Source organism: Gallinula chloropus (assembly GCF_964237585.1).
Source record: "Gallinula chloropus genome assembly, chromosome: 4".
Classification (NCBI taxonomy): domain Eukaryota; kingdom Metazoa; phylum Chordata; class Aves; order Gruiformes; family Rallidae; genus Gallinula; species Gallinula chloropus.
In genome coordinates this window covers 67047402-67061700 of record NC_140088.1, presented here as the reverse complement: position 1 = coordinate 67061700, position 14299 = coordinate 67047402, and the positions used below count along the sequence as shown (strand labels likewise).

Here is a 14299-nt window from a genome sequence, read left to right as displayed (position 1 = left end):
ATATCAGGTAAAAAGCATCAGTTCAGAGGTAATTCAGGGAGCTTGCAAAACTTGATCTTTTTTTCACAGAGATTTGGAGGAGGAAAGATATTTATAGGCTTTGAAGCTAAACTGTGAAATTAGCCAGTTAATATCCCCAGATATCTGTCACAGTTTTGAGCTGCTTTCTCAAAACAGCAGCACCTCCCTTTACATGTTTTAGAGGGACATAACTAGTTAACATATGCACCCGAATTAGCTGTCTAATATTGATAGTTATTAATAAGAGAGTGAGTAGGCTCATTATTCCAGCAGGCAATTAAAATGTCATTAACTTTTACTTTGCTCATGGGACATATGGACTATATTTAAGGTATGTTTTAAATATATCTATGCAATTATGGAAAAGACTAGATTGTCATGATGTTGGTACAAGATTGAATACATAAGTAATCCTGTACATTTCGATATACCTGTACACAACACAGATCAAAACAGTTAACTCACAAACTTCAAGCCATAATAACCAGTAAAACCATTCCAACTTCATGGATAGTTATTAATCCATGATATCCAACTTGCTATGATTTCCTAGCAAATAACACTTGCACCAAAAGAAAAAAAAAATCCTTTTTTGCCTTTGAGTTAAGGTTTGTGAAAAAGACACCAGTTTTAATTCTCACCAAGAGAGGGCAGTGAAATATCTCAAATTATTAGAAGATCCCACACAAGAGCCATATACCTTTACAGCGAGCACAATGGCAAATAATTTCTGCGGACATTTAATTTTAAATTCCATGGAGCATTCAACTGATGCTGTATTATTTTTAAATAACATCCTCCCACCCTTGAGTAAGTGTAGTGTTTTGTTTGGTACTGGAAAAAACAGAATTAAATTATGGATAAAACTATGAGCCCTTATGAAATAAGATTTTACTTCTTTTTCTATTTCAAACAGGTTTTTCAAAGCATAATATTAAGAAACACCTGTCTTCTACAGCCAGGTTGATAGCCATGTGTAAGTTTTACTTGCAGTTTTAGCTGACTTCTTCAGAAAGTGGGGACTTTACTGCTTAGCTCTATCCCAAAATTTCTTTTCTTTCAAACCCCAAAATGGCAAGTTAGTGGGCTGCTTTTGTTCCCAACTCTTAATGATCTTTTATAGGTAAGCAGCTGTGCTATGCTGTTCAGGATGACAGATTTTTTTTGAAGAAGTCAGTATACCAATGTTTTTTGCCTAAGGTTGTTGCAAGACTTTCAGATTGAGAGGTTTAAATTATTTTACTCCAAAGTCTTTCATTTAAGTATCTCTCATAAGTCTGCTATTTCTGGTCTCCAAAGGACTGCAACGTCTTCAAGTCAAGGGCCTCCTGCAATTCTGAGTCTACTACTATCCGATAGCTTGAAAAATACAGCTGGCAAAAGCCAGCAACTTTCTCTTTTTCAAACTCAAGTTAAGATTACTATTTTGCTGAGCTAAGATAACAACCAACAACTGAACAGGTAACCTTTCAATGGACAGATGTAATCCACAGGAAAATATTTTGTCTTCTACAGAAAGATTTTGGGAGTTTAAATTCCACAGGATTTAACAGAGATCATAGTGATGATAGAACCTGGGCAATCTGGCACATGACTATATTGCTATTTGCACTTTTCAAAAGATATGGTAAAAACGTCTAAAAGAAAAAGGAAAAAGAGAGAGAATGATACTTCTACTTCATTTTATCAATGGTCTTTGAAAGTCTAGAGCAGTTTTAAGTCCTTTTTCAAAAACGAATCTAACTAGACCAAACACATATATGTGCTTTTCCGCTCTAAGGCAAAAGGAATGGATAAGAAAATACAAAATAAAATAATGAGGAGGACAAACATTTCTTTAACAAGGTATCATAACATTCTGTGTTTATCGATGTTTTCATTTTCTTTTGCAGAAATGATTTGACTCAATATGCTAAAGTAGCACAACAAACTAGATAGCAGCTTCTAATGACTAATGGACTGACTGAGAATTTAGATGTTACAAAGCTGTTAGAAATGAGCCTAATAAAATTGAGAAGGAATATACAACCAGAACAAAAAAAAATAATTTGGAGGAATTGATCTATAATAAACGTGGGGTATGATGCTACATATAGAACACACTAAACACATGGAAATGCAGTGCACCATCAGAAAGAGATCAGAATTTCTTATCAAAGTTATTAAAGTTTCCTATAAGGTTTCTTGTCATCCCCCCTCCCCAAACTGTAAAAGTAGCAGGAAAATCTTTCCCATGAAATCCGTCTGATGTGAAATTCACTCCCCTTTGGACTGAACAAAATGATTCAATACATAGGGATGCTAAAAACATTTGTAGTCAGCGCATCAATCCCTGTTTAATGCAATCTGTTGGTGGCCTACAGTCACAAAGCGACATAAAGATTGTATTCTCATGTGGGAAGATATCCATCACTTAGCTGGTCTTGTCATGTTTGCTTTCCTGCAGACACAATAAGTGGCAAAGCTAAAAGCAAGCAGGGTTTAAGGTCTTCAACAGTAAACTTAGTAGTGAGAGAGGAGAATAACTTCCACATGCTGTTCAGCCTACAAGCCCCAAGGCCAAACAGAGAAATCATTTTAACTATCCACAATCAAGTGTATCAAGAGACTCATTATAATTTTACTGTAAACCAAACTAGCTGTGAATTATTCTAGTCATTCAAACATATTTGAAAACATAATCTGTGAAGAAACAGGTCACAAAATATTGAGGAAATAAAATTTACCTTAGTCTACACTGAACAAGAAGCTATACTTTAAAAATCTTTCTTCTAGCAGCCAGACACACTGACTATGCAGGTATTATAGGCTGGGTTTCTGAATAAAATATTTCCATATATCACTGCCATTGTAGAACACCTTATATGTTCCTTCATCTGCAACCAAATGTTACAGAGATAACAAAGTTGCGTCCAAGTGGCACTTCTTTTTCCAGGTTGTAACCCCGTTTTGGAATAAACTTTGTGGAATCACACTTGCCAACGCCCACCACTAGCTAAAATTCACTGCGTGAACAAAACCACTCTGAAAGTGAACTGGTCCTTTTTGAATTCAAAGTTTGGGTAGTAACCTTTTTGAAGCAGGTTTTTCTAGGGTGCAAATGAGCCTTTCATGCATTTTATGCCATTACCTACATCCCTGCAGCAAAGCATGGAAATTCTCAGACATCATCCTTTGCAACATTGCTTGTGATGTACTTTGCAAGACAAAGCAGGCTCACAGTCAAGCCAGGAGCAGAACTTGTAATTTGAAGAATAAAAAAAAAGGAATGAAGAAGCAAGAAACATACACCCTAGCAGTGGGCCTGGATGGCTGCTCCAGGGATATTTAAGTTGCTGCAGAACAAAGATGAATAGGAAGAAGATGATAATACTTAATGAAGACAGAAATGGATAGAAAGAAAGACTTTATAAATCTGTTTAACTACTGTAACATGAGAGGGACTGATGCTCCCTGTAAGAAGTTAATAAATATTTTAAAGAAAATTGGATCAATTGACACTGTTCCAGTGAGCGGTATGGTTTAATCATGAATATACATTATTTAAATAGATCCTAACTAAAGTATTTATTTTCTTACTTTGTATGTTTATGTCAAATATTTTTCTCAAGTAATATAATACACAGTTTAAAATAAACTGACTAATGAGATCTCAGACATGCACATTCAATGGCGAAATCACACATTTTATCAGTAGGTAATAAATTGAGAGAGCTAAGAGTACCCAAGTACTACTTCAGAATAGTAACAAGTTTAGAGTAGTGTAACATTCAAGAGCCAAACCGATGCAAAACACCAGTATCAAGACTTTAAAATATAAATCTATTATTTTTAAAGCAATCAAGTTATAAGGCAAAATCAGTAGAGATGTATATGAATGGCATGTTACATGAAAATACTCAGATAAAACCCTGATGATTCATTATTAAGGTACTCCATTAAAATGCATACTTCAAATCAGATTTTGATGAGCTACAAGCACATTAATTATTATTAAAGTGCTTTAAAAAAACACCCACAAATGCAGCATTTCAGACTAATAGTTTTATGACTAAATAAGGTGTGGAAGCAATCTGGTTCATCATGAATCAGGAAAATGTAGCAAAGGGGACACAATAGCGGCTCCAAGGCACATTAATGAGGAAGCAAAGTCAAGATGGAAGAAATACAAAGAGGCAGGGAAGCAGGTGCATGGACTGGAAGCACACAAAGATAAGACACCCAGGGAGTATCACGATTAGTGCAGGAGAGGAGGGTGTGTCAGTAATAGAGAAGAGAATTCTGACAAAATCTGCAATAGCACTGAGATCACTTGCAAAACAGCGAAAGACTGAGCCACAGCAAACAACCCAATTTCTTGCTCTAGCCATGGCTTGGCTCTTGGGTTTTATTTTGGCTTCTTTATCTATCTCTTCTAGATTGAAATGTTGGATAGGTCCATGAGAAAAAAAAAGGGGCTTTTCTTTTTTTGCAGGGGTTTGAGAGACACACCATTTCCTGTAGTGTATCATACACTTGACTGTCAATATAAGTTTCTGTGTCACAAATATGTTAAAGGTTTTGGTTATAGCTAGTAAGTTCCTAGTTTAAATCAAATGTTATCAATTTCAATTATTTTTTTAAAATCAAACTTATATTTGAATACATTACACTTCACTTTTCTAAACTGAAACATAAAATGCTTTACAGACATGACCAAAATCAACTTGAGCTCAAATTTCAATAGAAGCCCTTCTGCAATTTGTTCCATTTGTTCTTTTTACGCATGAAAAATATTCCATCAACTGCTATACTTGAGGTAGAAACAGCCATCATAAGTTTGACAGGTTTTGAGACACGGAGAGAAACAGCATTGGAAGTAAGAATGAGACTATCTTCTAACAAACATCTCCCAAAAGTGCCAGGCATACCTTGAAAAACTCCTTAAGACAGTATTTCTCCTTATTTACCTCTAGCCTGAAGAGTTTCAAAACCTTATCAGTGCTCAGTTTCCTCGTAAGCTTTATTATTCAGAAAAAGAGGTTCTATCAAATAAAATTAATTCTGTTTATTGAGATGAAAATGTATAGTATTTGATACTTAATACATGTATCTTTTTCTATTACTTCTGCTGTGCATTTTAAAGCAGGAATACACCATGACAAGAGTATTAATTTTTATTGTAACTTATCCTTTCATTAAGGGATTTTATCATAATTTTAGACCAGGCAAAAATCTGAGCACTGTAATTTTAAGGCTGAATCATAAAAAATATTTCAGCATTATGAAAGAACTAAAAATATTATGAAGTCATTGAAAGCTTCATCATCCTCGTCTTTAATGTTTGAAAAGAACTCAAAAGGTGTAAAGAGGTGGCCCTTATCAATTACATAGAAGTAACTTTTTATCTCTGGAAATCACTTTTAAGATTCTTTTAATTGCAGGATACAGCTATAAACTCTTTATGACAAACATATCTCAGCATTGTCATAAATGCAATATTGAGACAAAACGAAATACCACTTCTACTTCTGAAGTTCTTTTGGCAGATAAGAAAAAGTAACTGAAAACATTTACTTTACAAATGATGATTTGTGCATAATAAACCCTGCCATATTGCGAATACATGGATATTCAGTCCCTAATAAGTCCCTCATTTTCCTGAGAACAGGCTAGCTTGAAACAGTAAAGTTACTGCAAAAGACGACAGTTCTGCCTACTTCAAAACTCATACCAGCAAAATTTTGAACAATGTGAGTTTTGTAGGCTTTTCAGTCATACCACTTGTACCTTGAACAAAGGCTGAAAGATTCCACTATGTCTCTGATGGTAATTCTGTTCTTGCTTTGTGCTTGGGTTGAGCAACTTTGAAACTTTTGGTACATATGGATAGAAGACATAAGAAACCTTGAGCTATTGCTGTGTAATGGAATACAGTGTATGGGTACAGAAGGGGAAATATCCAACTAAGAGGAATGCAAGGACCCTCAGATAAGAAAGCAACCAAGAAAAACCAGCCATGGTGGAAGGATGCAGATAAATTAGCAAGAAACCATTCAAAACTAGATAACTGTAAGAGAAGAAACATGTCACCTGGATTAATCCACACTGTGAATGCTTCAAGGAAAAGTTCATGGAAAAATACATTTTCAAAGAACCACTAAGGACCACCAAAGACCCTCACAGAAGATCCTCAGAGACTTAAAGCACATGCATAATGAATACACAAATGTTATCATTAGTTCCTGGAAATCAAATGAATATGAGTGTATTAGAATGATCTATCATTTTTTCTCACAACTAACGGTACACATTTTAAGTTGTAGCTATCCCCTGGACATCCAGCACTGCAATAAAGAATGCCTGTTTTATAAAACTCCAAAATTGACTCTTAGAGAGATTCAAACCCGACTTTTCCATAAGGACTCATTCAACACTCATCTGCCTAGAAGACAACGCAGACTTCAAGAAGTCCTTCACAAAATGTGTGGATTAGAAACAATTCATTGAAACGTTGGCCAGATATCATTTGAGATCCAACCTGAGCAGTTCTACAATTCTGTTTCATTATGGTAGGGAGATGTGGTTGGCAGGAAACAGCAGGCCATCTAATCAAGTCATTCTTGGCTTATGGCTCTTGAAAAAAAGCAATTTATCAAATCTTGCGAACTCTGAATGTCTGCTTCCACGTATTGTGCACTAAGACCTGTGTTATAACTCTTTCACATTATCATCCTTCCCAAGGCTGTGCAATGAGCTTTTAATTCTGAGAACTGAACAATGCCCTTTACCACCTTCAAAAGCTAAAGCTAAATGACCCATTTCCTACCACCATCTCTTCATGCCTTCCCTTAAAAGAAGCAGCTCAATTTTTTATCTCTCTCTCCTGTCTACATGGCTTTCCAATTACTATTAATTTTTGACTAGGATACCCAATTGACATCAAAATTTGGATAGAAATATTTAACTTGCTGAGGATACAGTTATTATCTCACTCTTCACATGATAAATTAGCTACAACACCCCCTTCTTTCAGATTAATGGAGGGTTAAATGCACTTATTTCTTCTTCCTACTACTGGAAAATGTATTTTTTTCCAGTTATAAGTGTTTGTGAAATGAAGCCCTTTTCACCACGATAGCTTTGATCGATACCAAAGCATCTCTAGAAAGGAAAAGACAAGCATTGAAAACTTTCAGTAACTTTAATTCTGAAAGGTACCTATAATTCATTGAGAATCTCCACCTTAAAACAATTTCAAGTTGAGCTAAGTCTATTATCCTATTAATTTCAAGGACATTGAACCACATACTTGCAGCAGCACCCACTAAGTGCTCCCTTAAAGGTGAAGAAAAGTCTCTAATGGGATTTCCAAAATCTCATAGAAACATTGCTGTCTGAGAGGACAATGAAGCAGTTAGTCCATTCTTAAATCTTACACAACTCCTTCTGACCTTATTCAAAATGTCAGTTTTGAGGCACTTCAAAGTCCCCTATCACTTCAGATCTCCGAAGTGAGTAACCAAGCTAATTTGCTCAGCTGAAGTATTGGAGGATAAAAATTCACAACTTGCCAGTCAGTTCTGCAGATCCATGTTCACCAGAAGGCTTTCACAGCTACTCAAGCTGAAGAAAAAGCCATATAAACCATAGTAAAGGTATTTTAAAAGTGGCCCAACCAATCATATGGAAATCTGCAAAGGGTTAATAATTCCAAATATCCAGTTTAGAAAAAACAATGTTATCTAATTCCTTCTCCTGGTTGACCTGCAGCCAACTGCAAGTAGTTCAAGAGGAAGACAAGAAACCAAAAATGAAGGAAAAAAGTCTAAAGGATACAAATCAACTTTCAGATGCTACATTAACATGACCAACATTCAAAGCCAAATTCACTTTCTTCCTGTAGCTATTAGAAAATTACTATGTTATTTCTGCTATTCAAAATTTTTCAAGACCAAAAAAAAAAAAAAAATTCTACTGCAAAGAGAAATGAATGAAGTTCTATATCAATTCTTTGCTCTTATGACCATTTTGAAGCACAGAATAAACACACAGGAGCCTCTAAGTTTAGGAACTTGCCTAGCAGCATCTACAGACAACAGGAGTTACTGATACAATTCCAAAAGGGGGTTTATTATTATTATCTTTGACTGTTCTTTCTCAAGTTTCCATTGTCATAATGTGATATTGAAGAAAATCAAAAACACAACTTTGAAAGTGGAAAATATTTCTCCTGTTCTTTTCTGTCAAGACAACTGCATTTCAGCGGGAGATGGATAAAATGTAGTCTTTTATCCATGAACAAAAAAATGAATAAACCCCATGAAACTATATAATTTAAAGCACATAAAAATGATTTGTCTCTTTCTAATGAAAACAATCAGTCAAAATAGGCAGTTCCCAAGCCACTGTAAACAGTTTTCAGCAAGAACGCTCATATCAGTTTTGTCAAGAATGGAAATTCTGAGTAAAAGAGAGGTGGACTCAGACCTGCCCAAATTGCCAAGAGAAATACTACAGAGCACCAAAGTCCCATGGGGAATTTGTGTTTGATATCAATGCTTCTCCCCAGGGTCCCATTGCACTCTCCCCTCCAGCCACCTTGTATTTTCAATTTTCCCAATGCAGGAGCAAACCCATCTCCATTCCAGAGTGCTGCAGTTACTTAGAGGCTTGAAAGATTATTTTTGTGGGGGTTCAAATCGCACTCCTCTAGCCCTGTAAATGCCACTGCTAAAAGTCATCTACCTGCATGCTGAAAACCGGATAAAGCTCTATCTTAATTATTTCAGTTCAATTTTAACCCATGCACTTAACTTTATACTGGGAAATCTGGACAACCACTTGCCTTACAGCCTAAAACCACCCTTCTGCTTTACAACAGGACCCACTAGGTTGAAATGCCTGAGCACACTGGGACTCAGCAGACGTGGTTCACTACTGCTTCCAAGAAGAAATAGAGGAGGATAATGTGCCTGTATTGCACAATGTTGACCTTGGCTTTGTGGACATTAAGTTTGGAGTTTGAAAGTTTGTGTTCCGGATGATTTTGCTCATAAACCTGATCCTGGCTTTCATGTATTCCTGGTGGATGTCCTGCTCCACAGGTGAATAATTCACAGGGAACAGGTTGCTCATAACACTGCCTCAAATAGCAGCTCTGCTCTGCATTTATTAATGATTGCTAGAAGGAGGACTTGAGCCTTGCTCCTCCATACGCCTGTGGCACCATCTGCCAAGACACCAAATCCATCTCCGACTTCTTTCATTTGCGCTTGTTATAAACACTGAAATAACCACCCATCCAGACAAACAGCCCAGGGGGTCAGGGCAGGCACCTGTACAGTCCAGCAGTAAGATTTAGATTCCATGCCCTGCTCCTGTCCGGATTCAGAGAGCCCAAAACCTGACAAATTCTCCAGATAGTACACTATCGATTACTTTGGCTCAGTCTGTCTCCTTTTCTGTAGTCTCAGATTTTAAAAGAAAATGTTATATCCAAGAATAAAAAGAACATGTTTTTTTAAACTTTTACATTTTGTAAAACTCAGGAAAACAATTACGGATAGAGGCATTTTTCCATTTTCCATTAGACTCAAATATGCATTTAGTTTGACTTTTAAACTAAACAGAAGTGCACTTTCAAGTAAATTACAATTCTCTAACACTAACTTCATTGTGATAACTTGCAAATTCCCAACACTCTCCAGTCAAATTAAATTTCACTGAAATTTCAAAAAAGATTCGCAGAAGCTAGCAGAAAGTAAAGAATCAGTCACCACATCCTTCCTCTACTGCACAGTGCTAAATAAAGGAAGGAATTGTACTCTTCATCAGGTTTACAGCACATCGAAGCTCTGTGCTGAACTGGAACAGCAGGTCTCAGTTTACTAAGGTATTTAATTACATCTTTACCTTTACTACTAGTTTATTTCATTTCTAGCAGGCTGCTCATATATTTAAAGTTGCCTTAGAGAGAGTATCATGTTAGTACTGCCAGGTCCATCTTTTCTATTAGCAGTAGAGACAAAGCAGTCAGACACACAACAACATTTGTTTTCAACTCACTGGAAAATACACCATCAATAATGTCCCTGTAAATTCCAAGTATATAGTTCAGTCACATCATAAATTGCATGTCAGCTTTTAAAAACAGCTGCAACACATCACAGCTTAAAGTACCAGGTCCTGATATATATATATACAATTTTTAATCACATTACAGACCTCTACCTTTGATCGTGATCACAAAGGGAATAGGTGAACCCATTGTTTACCTCAAGTAGCTAACCAAGAAGAAAATAATCTGTTTGCACTTGGTTACTAAATGGTGTTAGTTAATAAGTGTCAGCAGAGCTGTATAAATTCTCTTTTTACTTAATGAAGCAAAAGGGAATAAGAGAAAAAACATGCAAAAAATAAACGTAAACTTATAAGAAGAGACAGCAACTTCCCTATGCTCAAAATATACACTGGGAATGTATGTTGCAAATATAAGAGAAAAATCACATACAAGACAATAAAGCAGTGCTGCTGTTGTAATCAACAACTATTCTCAGATGAAGTGGAGGTAGCAATTATTTTACCAGAATGAAAACAAAGAATGCAATACAATTTTCTCATCTCTGACCAGACAACACAACTATAGAACGTTCCATATACCCCTTAATAATCTGTGAAATAAAAACTTGAATGAACAGGACCCCACAAGGATGATCCTGCCATTCACACTGGCAGAAAGAGAAAGAAACAACACATCTTTCAGGCTTCATAGCCAAAGATCTTTGGTCCCATTCATGAAATGCTTTGCATTCCAGATATCCCTCAGATTTAAACAGATAACATTTCCTCTTTAAAGCCAAAATAAAATCCTGTAGGATTGAGCTGTGCAGTCCTACCACACAAACGCAAATGGCTCAAAGCATCCTGTGTTTCCCAGGTGCCTCAACCAGGGTATAGGTTTTCCTTCTTCCCCACAGCACTATCCTTGCTCTGAGGCATCCCAAAGTGTCCTGAACACTAAAAAAGCCTTGACATGGACATCCTGCTGCAGAGAGGAAGAGATGCAAGAGCCTGGCATGTCATCTCATTTCCTCACTGGGAAGAAATGACAGAAAACATCTTTAGAGGAGAAAAATGCACAGGAGGTAGGTGTATGCTAACAGGCATATGAAGGCAGAGTGAAATACACAATGATCTCCAAATGTCCATGTATGGTAAGAAAAACAGTATGGGAACAGGAAAAAAGGTCTAAGCTTCAAAAGGTGTAGCACAGAGCCTTTGAGGACCAGACCATTCTGAATTACAAAGAGCACTGGAAGAAACATGAAAACCACTTTATTTCTGTAGCGCTGTTTTCTACACCACTAAGATATAAGACAGTACTCCTCTGAGCTACCAACTCCCTCTTGTTCATTTGTTTGTTGGATGGTTATTCACAGGAATGGAAGCTTTTATTTCAACAGTATAGATAAAAGTATTGCACTGAAATTTAAATGTCAAATAATACATACTCAAATGTCAAATACCAACAGACAAATGCCAACAGAGAAATGTCAGAAATACACCCGTGTCTCCCACTGAATATAACTATATCTGAGCTAAAGCAAGACACAGCATGATGTGTAAAAGCAGGAGTTTTTCTGGAGTTCCTCTGGGATGGTAACATTGCTGGTGTCAAAATCAGTAACTGACTGCATTACTCCAAGTACCTGACTGGCAGCGCATAGACCCTAAATGATCCATGGTCTGCAAGGTGATGGATGGCATTTACAAACATAATGATACAAATATTTGCATTTCAGGAAAATCCAACTCCTGAATTTGCTAACTTGTCACTAGATGAAGGACCCCAACACAATAAACTTTGCATGAATGCTCCCACTGCTTTCCAGGTATGACAGTAGCCCATGAAATGATGAAGGAGTGAACTTGCAGGCAGTTTCTGCTAGATACATGGCTTAATTTGACCAATACAATGAAACAAAAACACATGAATTCACAGTGTTTCCTAAATTCTTTGCTTTTTTGAGTCCTAGGCATATTAACCAGTGAATAGAAGTGAACTTTACAGAAGTAACAAGACTACTTTGGAACCCAAACAGAACTGACTTCAAGAACAATTTGGATTCTTGAGAAATTCAAGTGTGTTTTAAAATTATACTTGCTTTAATTAAAAAAAATCAATTGATTATTCCTAAGGGAAAAAAAATAAATTATTTGCACACTTGACTTGGTGTGAACTTCTGGTGCCAATGATTTCAATGGGCCTTTTGTCATGATTTCACCCTTCATTATATCCTACAACAGTACTTGGAAATATGTTAATTAGGGGAGATACATTTGTTTAGAAATTTCAGTCAGTCTGCTAATTGCAGCTGCTTCCACTAGAGTTGAGAAATAAAAATGGTTAGGTAGTTCTGTAGTCAGACCACTAAATACAGACAATCTGAAGTGCACTTTAATTAGTGTAGCTAACAAAAATATATCTGACTCCTGTAATTATTGTGATTTGCTTCCAACATTAGTGGCTCATACATTGTAAAGTAAAACCTAATCAAAGACAAAATATGTGATCTTTTGTCAACAGGGTAAAACCAACATGTGGCATTTTCCCGTTAAAATTTTTCTCTCTCATGTAAATGTTTTATAATTCCTAGATTTTGTTGGGGTTTTTTTATAATCAATGTCACAAAAATTAAATGCCATATTTATTTTATTTTATTATGCAATAATATTTGGTATACAAAAAGTACAATATTTAATTGGAATTATTTTGAATTTTTTGAAATGTGTTTGAAGGAACAACTGTCACATTCTCATGCTATATAGAGAAATTTATTTCTAAAAAAAACATTCCTTTCTCTATACCGGGTCTATTTCTTTATCTACACCAGGCTTTCTCTGGATCACTGAATGCTGTTTAGAAAAAAAAAATTGGAACAGATTAAATCTGTTCTGCTCTGGACACTTTCTTATTTTTAACCAGCTGAAGCACATCACAGAAGTCTAAGGACAGACATTTATAGTGTGACCTTTAACAGGAATTTTTCTCATAATCTCTATATTTAATTTTACATTATTCATCTCATCAAACACAAAAGTCTCCATACTTTCAGTATCTTTATCTTTTAACTTTGTTTTTCTCCTGAACAGGGTCTTGTGACACTGAGTTTCATGGTCTAATTATATTCTGTGCAGAAGTCTATTGTCTTTGACCAACTTCAAATATATTTCCTTTCAAAAACAGTGAGTATCTCTTTGTCCTTGAACTGTGATAAAGGTTAACAAGGAAGGTTCGAAAAGCCTGTTTGTACTATGTCAGTTTTGCACAATTTACGTGTGCTAATGATTGCTAATCTCTTCCTAAAAAGTAAACTGTGCCATAGCTTGTTTACAGTATAGATCCAAATTATACCATTCAAAAGAAGTTAGAAGGTCTAGGAAGTCTTTTTGTGCTTCTGTATCTTCTTACTTTTTGTGAAATGGAAGAAGAATATTTAATGTTTCAGTCAGGCATTCATACAAGACAGACCTGAAGTCAAGAAACAGCCCAGGTCAAACAAATTAAATGAAGAGACACAGATTTCTCTTGGGAAGGTCTACCTGGTTGCTCTAAAGATCCTCAGTGCATAACCATGAAAATAAATCAAGCCAAAATATGTTGAAACAGACTAAATTTATTGGTGAGGTAATAACTCATCCAAAATCCTCATCACCTAAAGACTTTGTGAAATGTACCTCCAAGTTCAACAAGATGCAGCTCTGTTTAGGTTCCAAAGCATCTATAAGGATCTCTGCTTAAAGTGAAATACAGACACACGTGTACATTAAGGCATTGACAACAGATAAAACAGCAGGAACAGAATAACAATTCTGCTGAATAATGGAGGAGAAATTTCAGGACTTGAAAGACACTTTCAACTTCTTCCTTATCTCTCCCTTCTTTCAGAACACTTATCTATTACGGCAGAAGTTATGCAGACAAATGATGTACTTCATCATATAGTGACACTGACACATAGAACCAGTTTACCTATATTAAGATAACTTTCTCTGTCAATTGCTTTCAGACAATCACTTCAGGTTCCTCACTTATAAAACCCTGTGTGATCTGATACACTAAATGAAGAGATCTTGGCATTATCTTTCAGTAGGTCTGTCTTTGAAAGAGAGTGGCTCCTGGCAAAGCCTGTTATCTTTTATTTTCCTAAGAGGTACCATATGCATTTGCTGATATTTTCATCCCAGATGGACAGCTGTCCCAAGCTAAAGGTATGCATTGCAAATTCGTACCTGC

The 14299-nt window shown here is 35.9% G+C and overlaps 1 protein-coding gene across 2 annotated transcripts in view; it reads right to left on the bottom strand.

The window, feature by feature from the left end:
• The window catches only part of GRID2 (glutamate ionotropic receptor delta type subunit 2), a gene marked incomplete at both ends in the record, with an annotated part of 718543 nt that overhangs the window by 188653 nt on the left and 515591 nt on the right, over positions 1-14299 (bottom strand). The window lies entirely within an intron of this gene.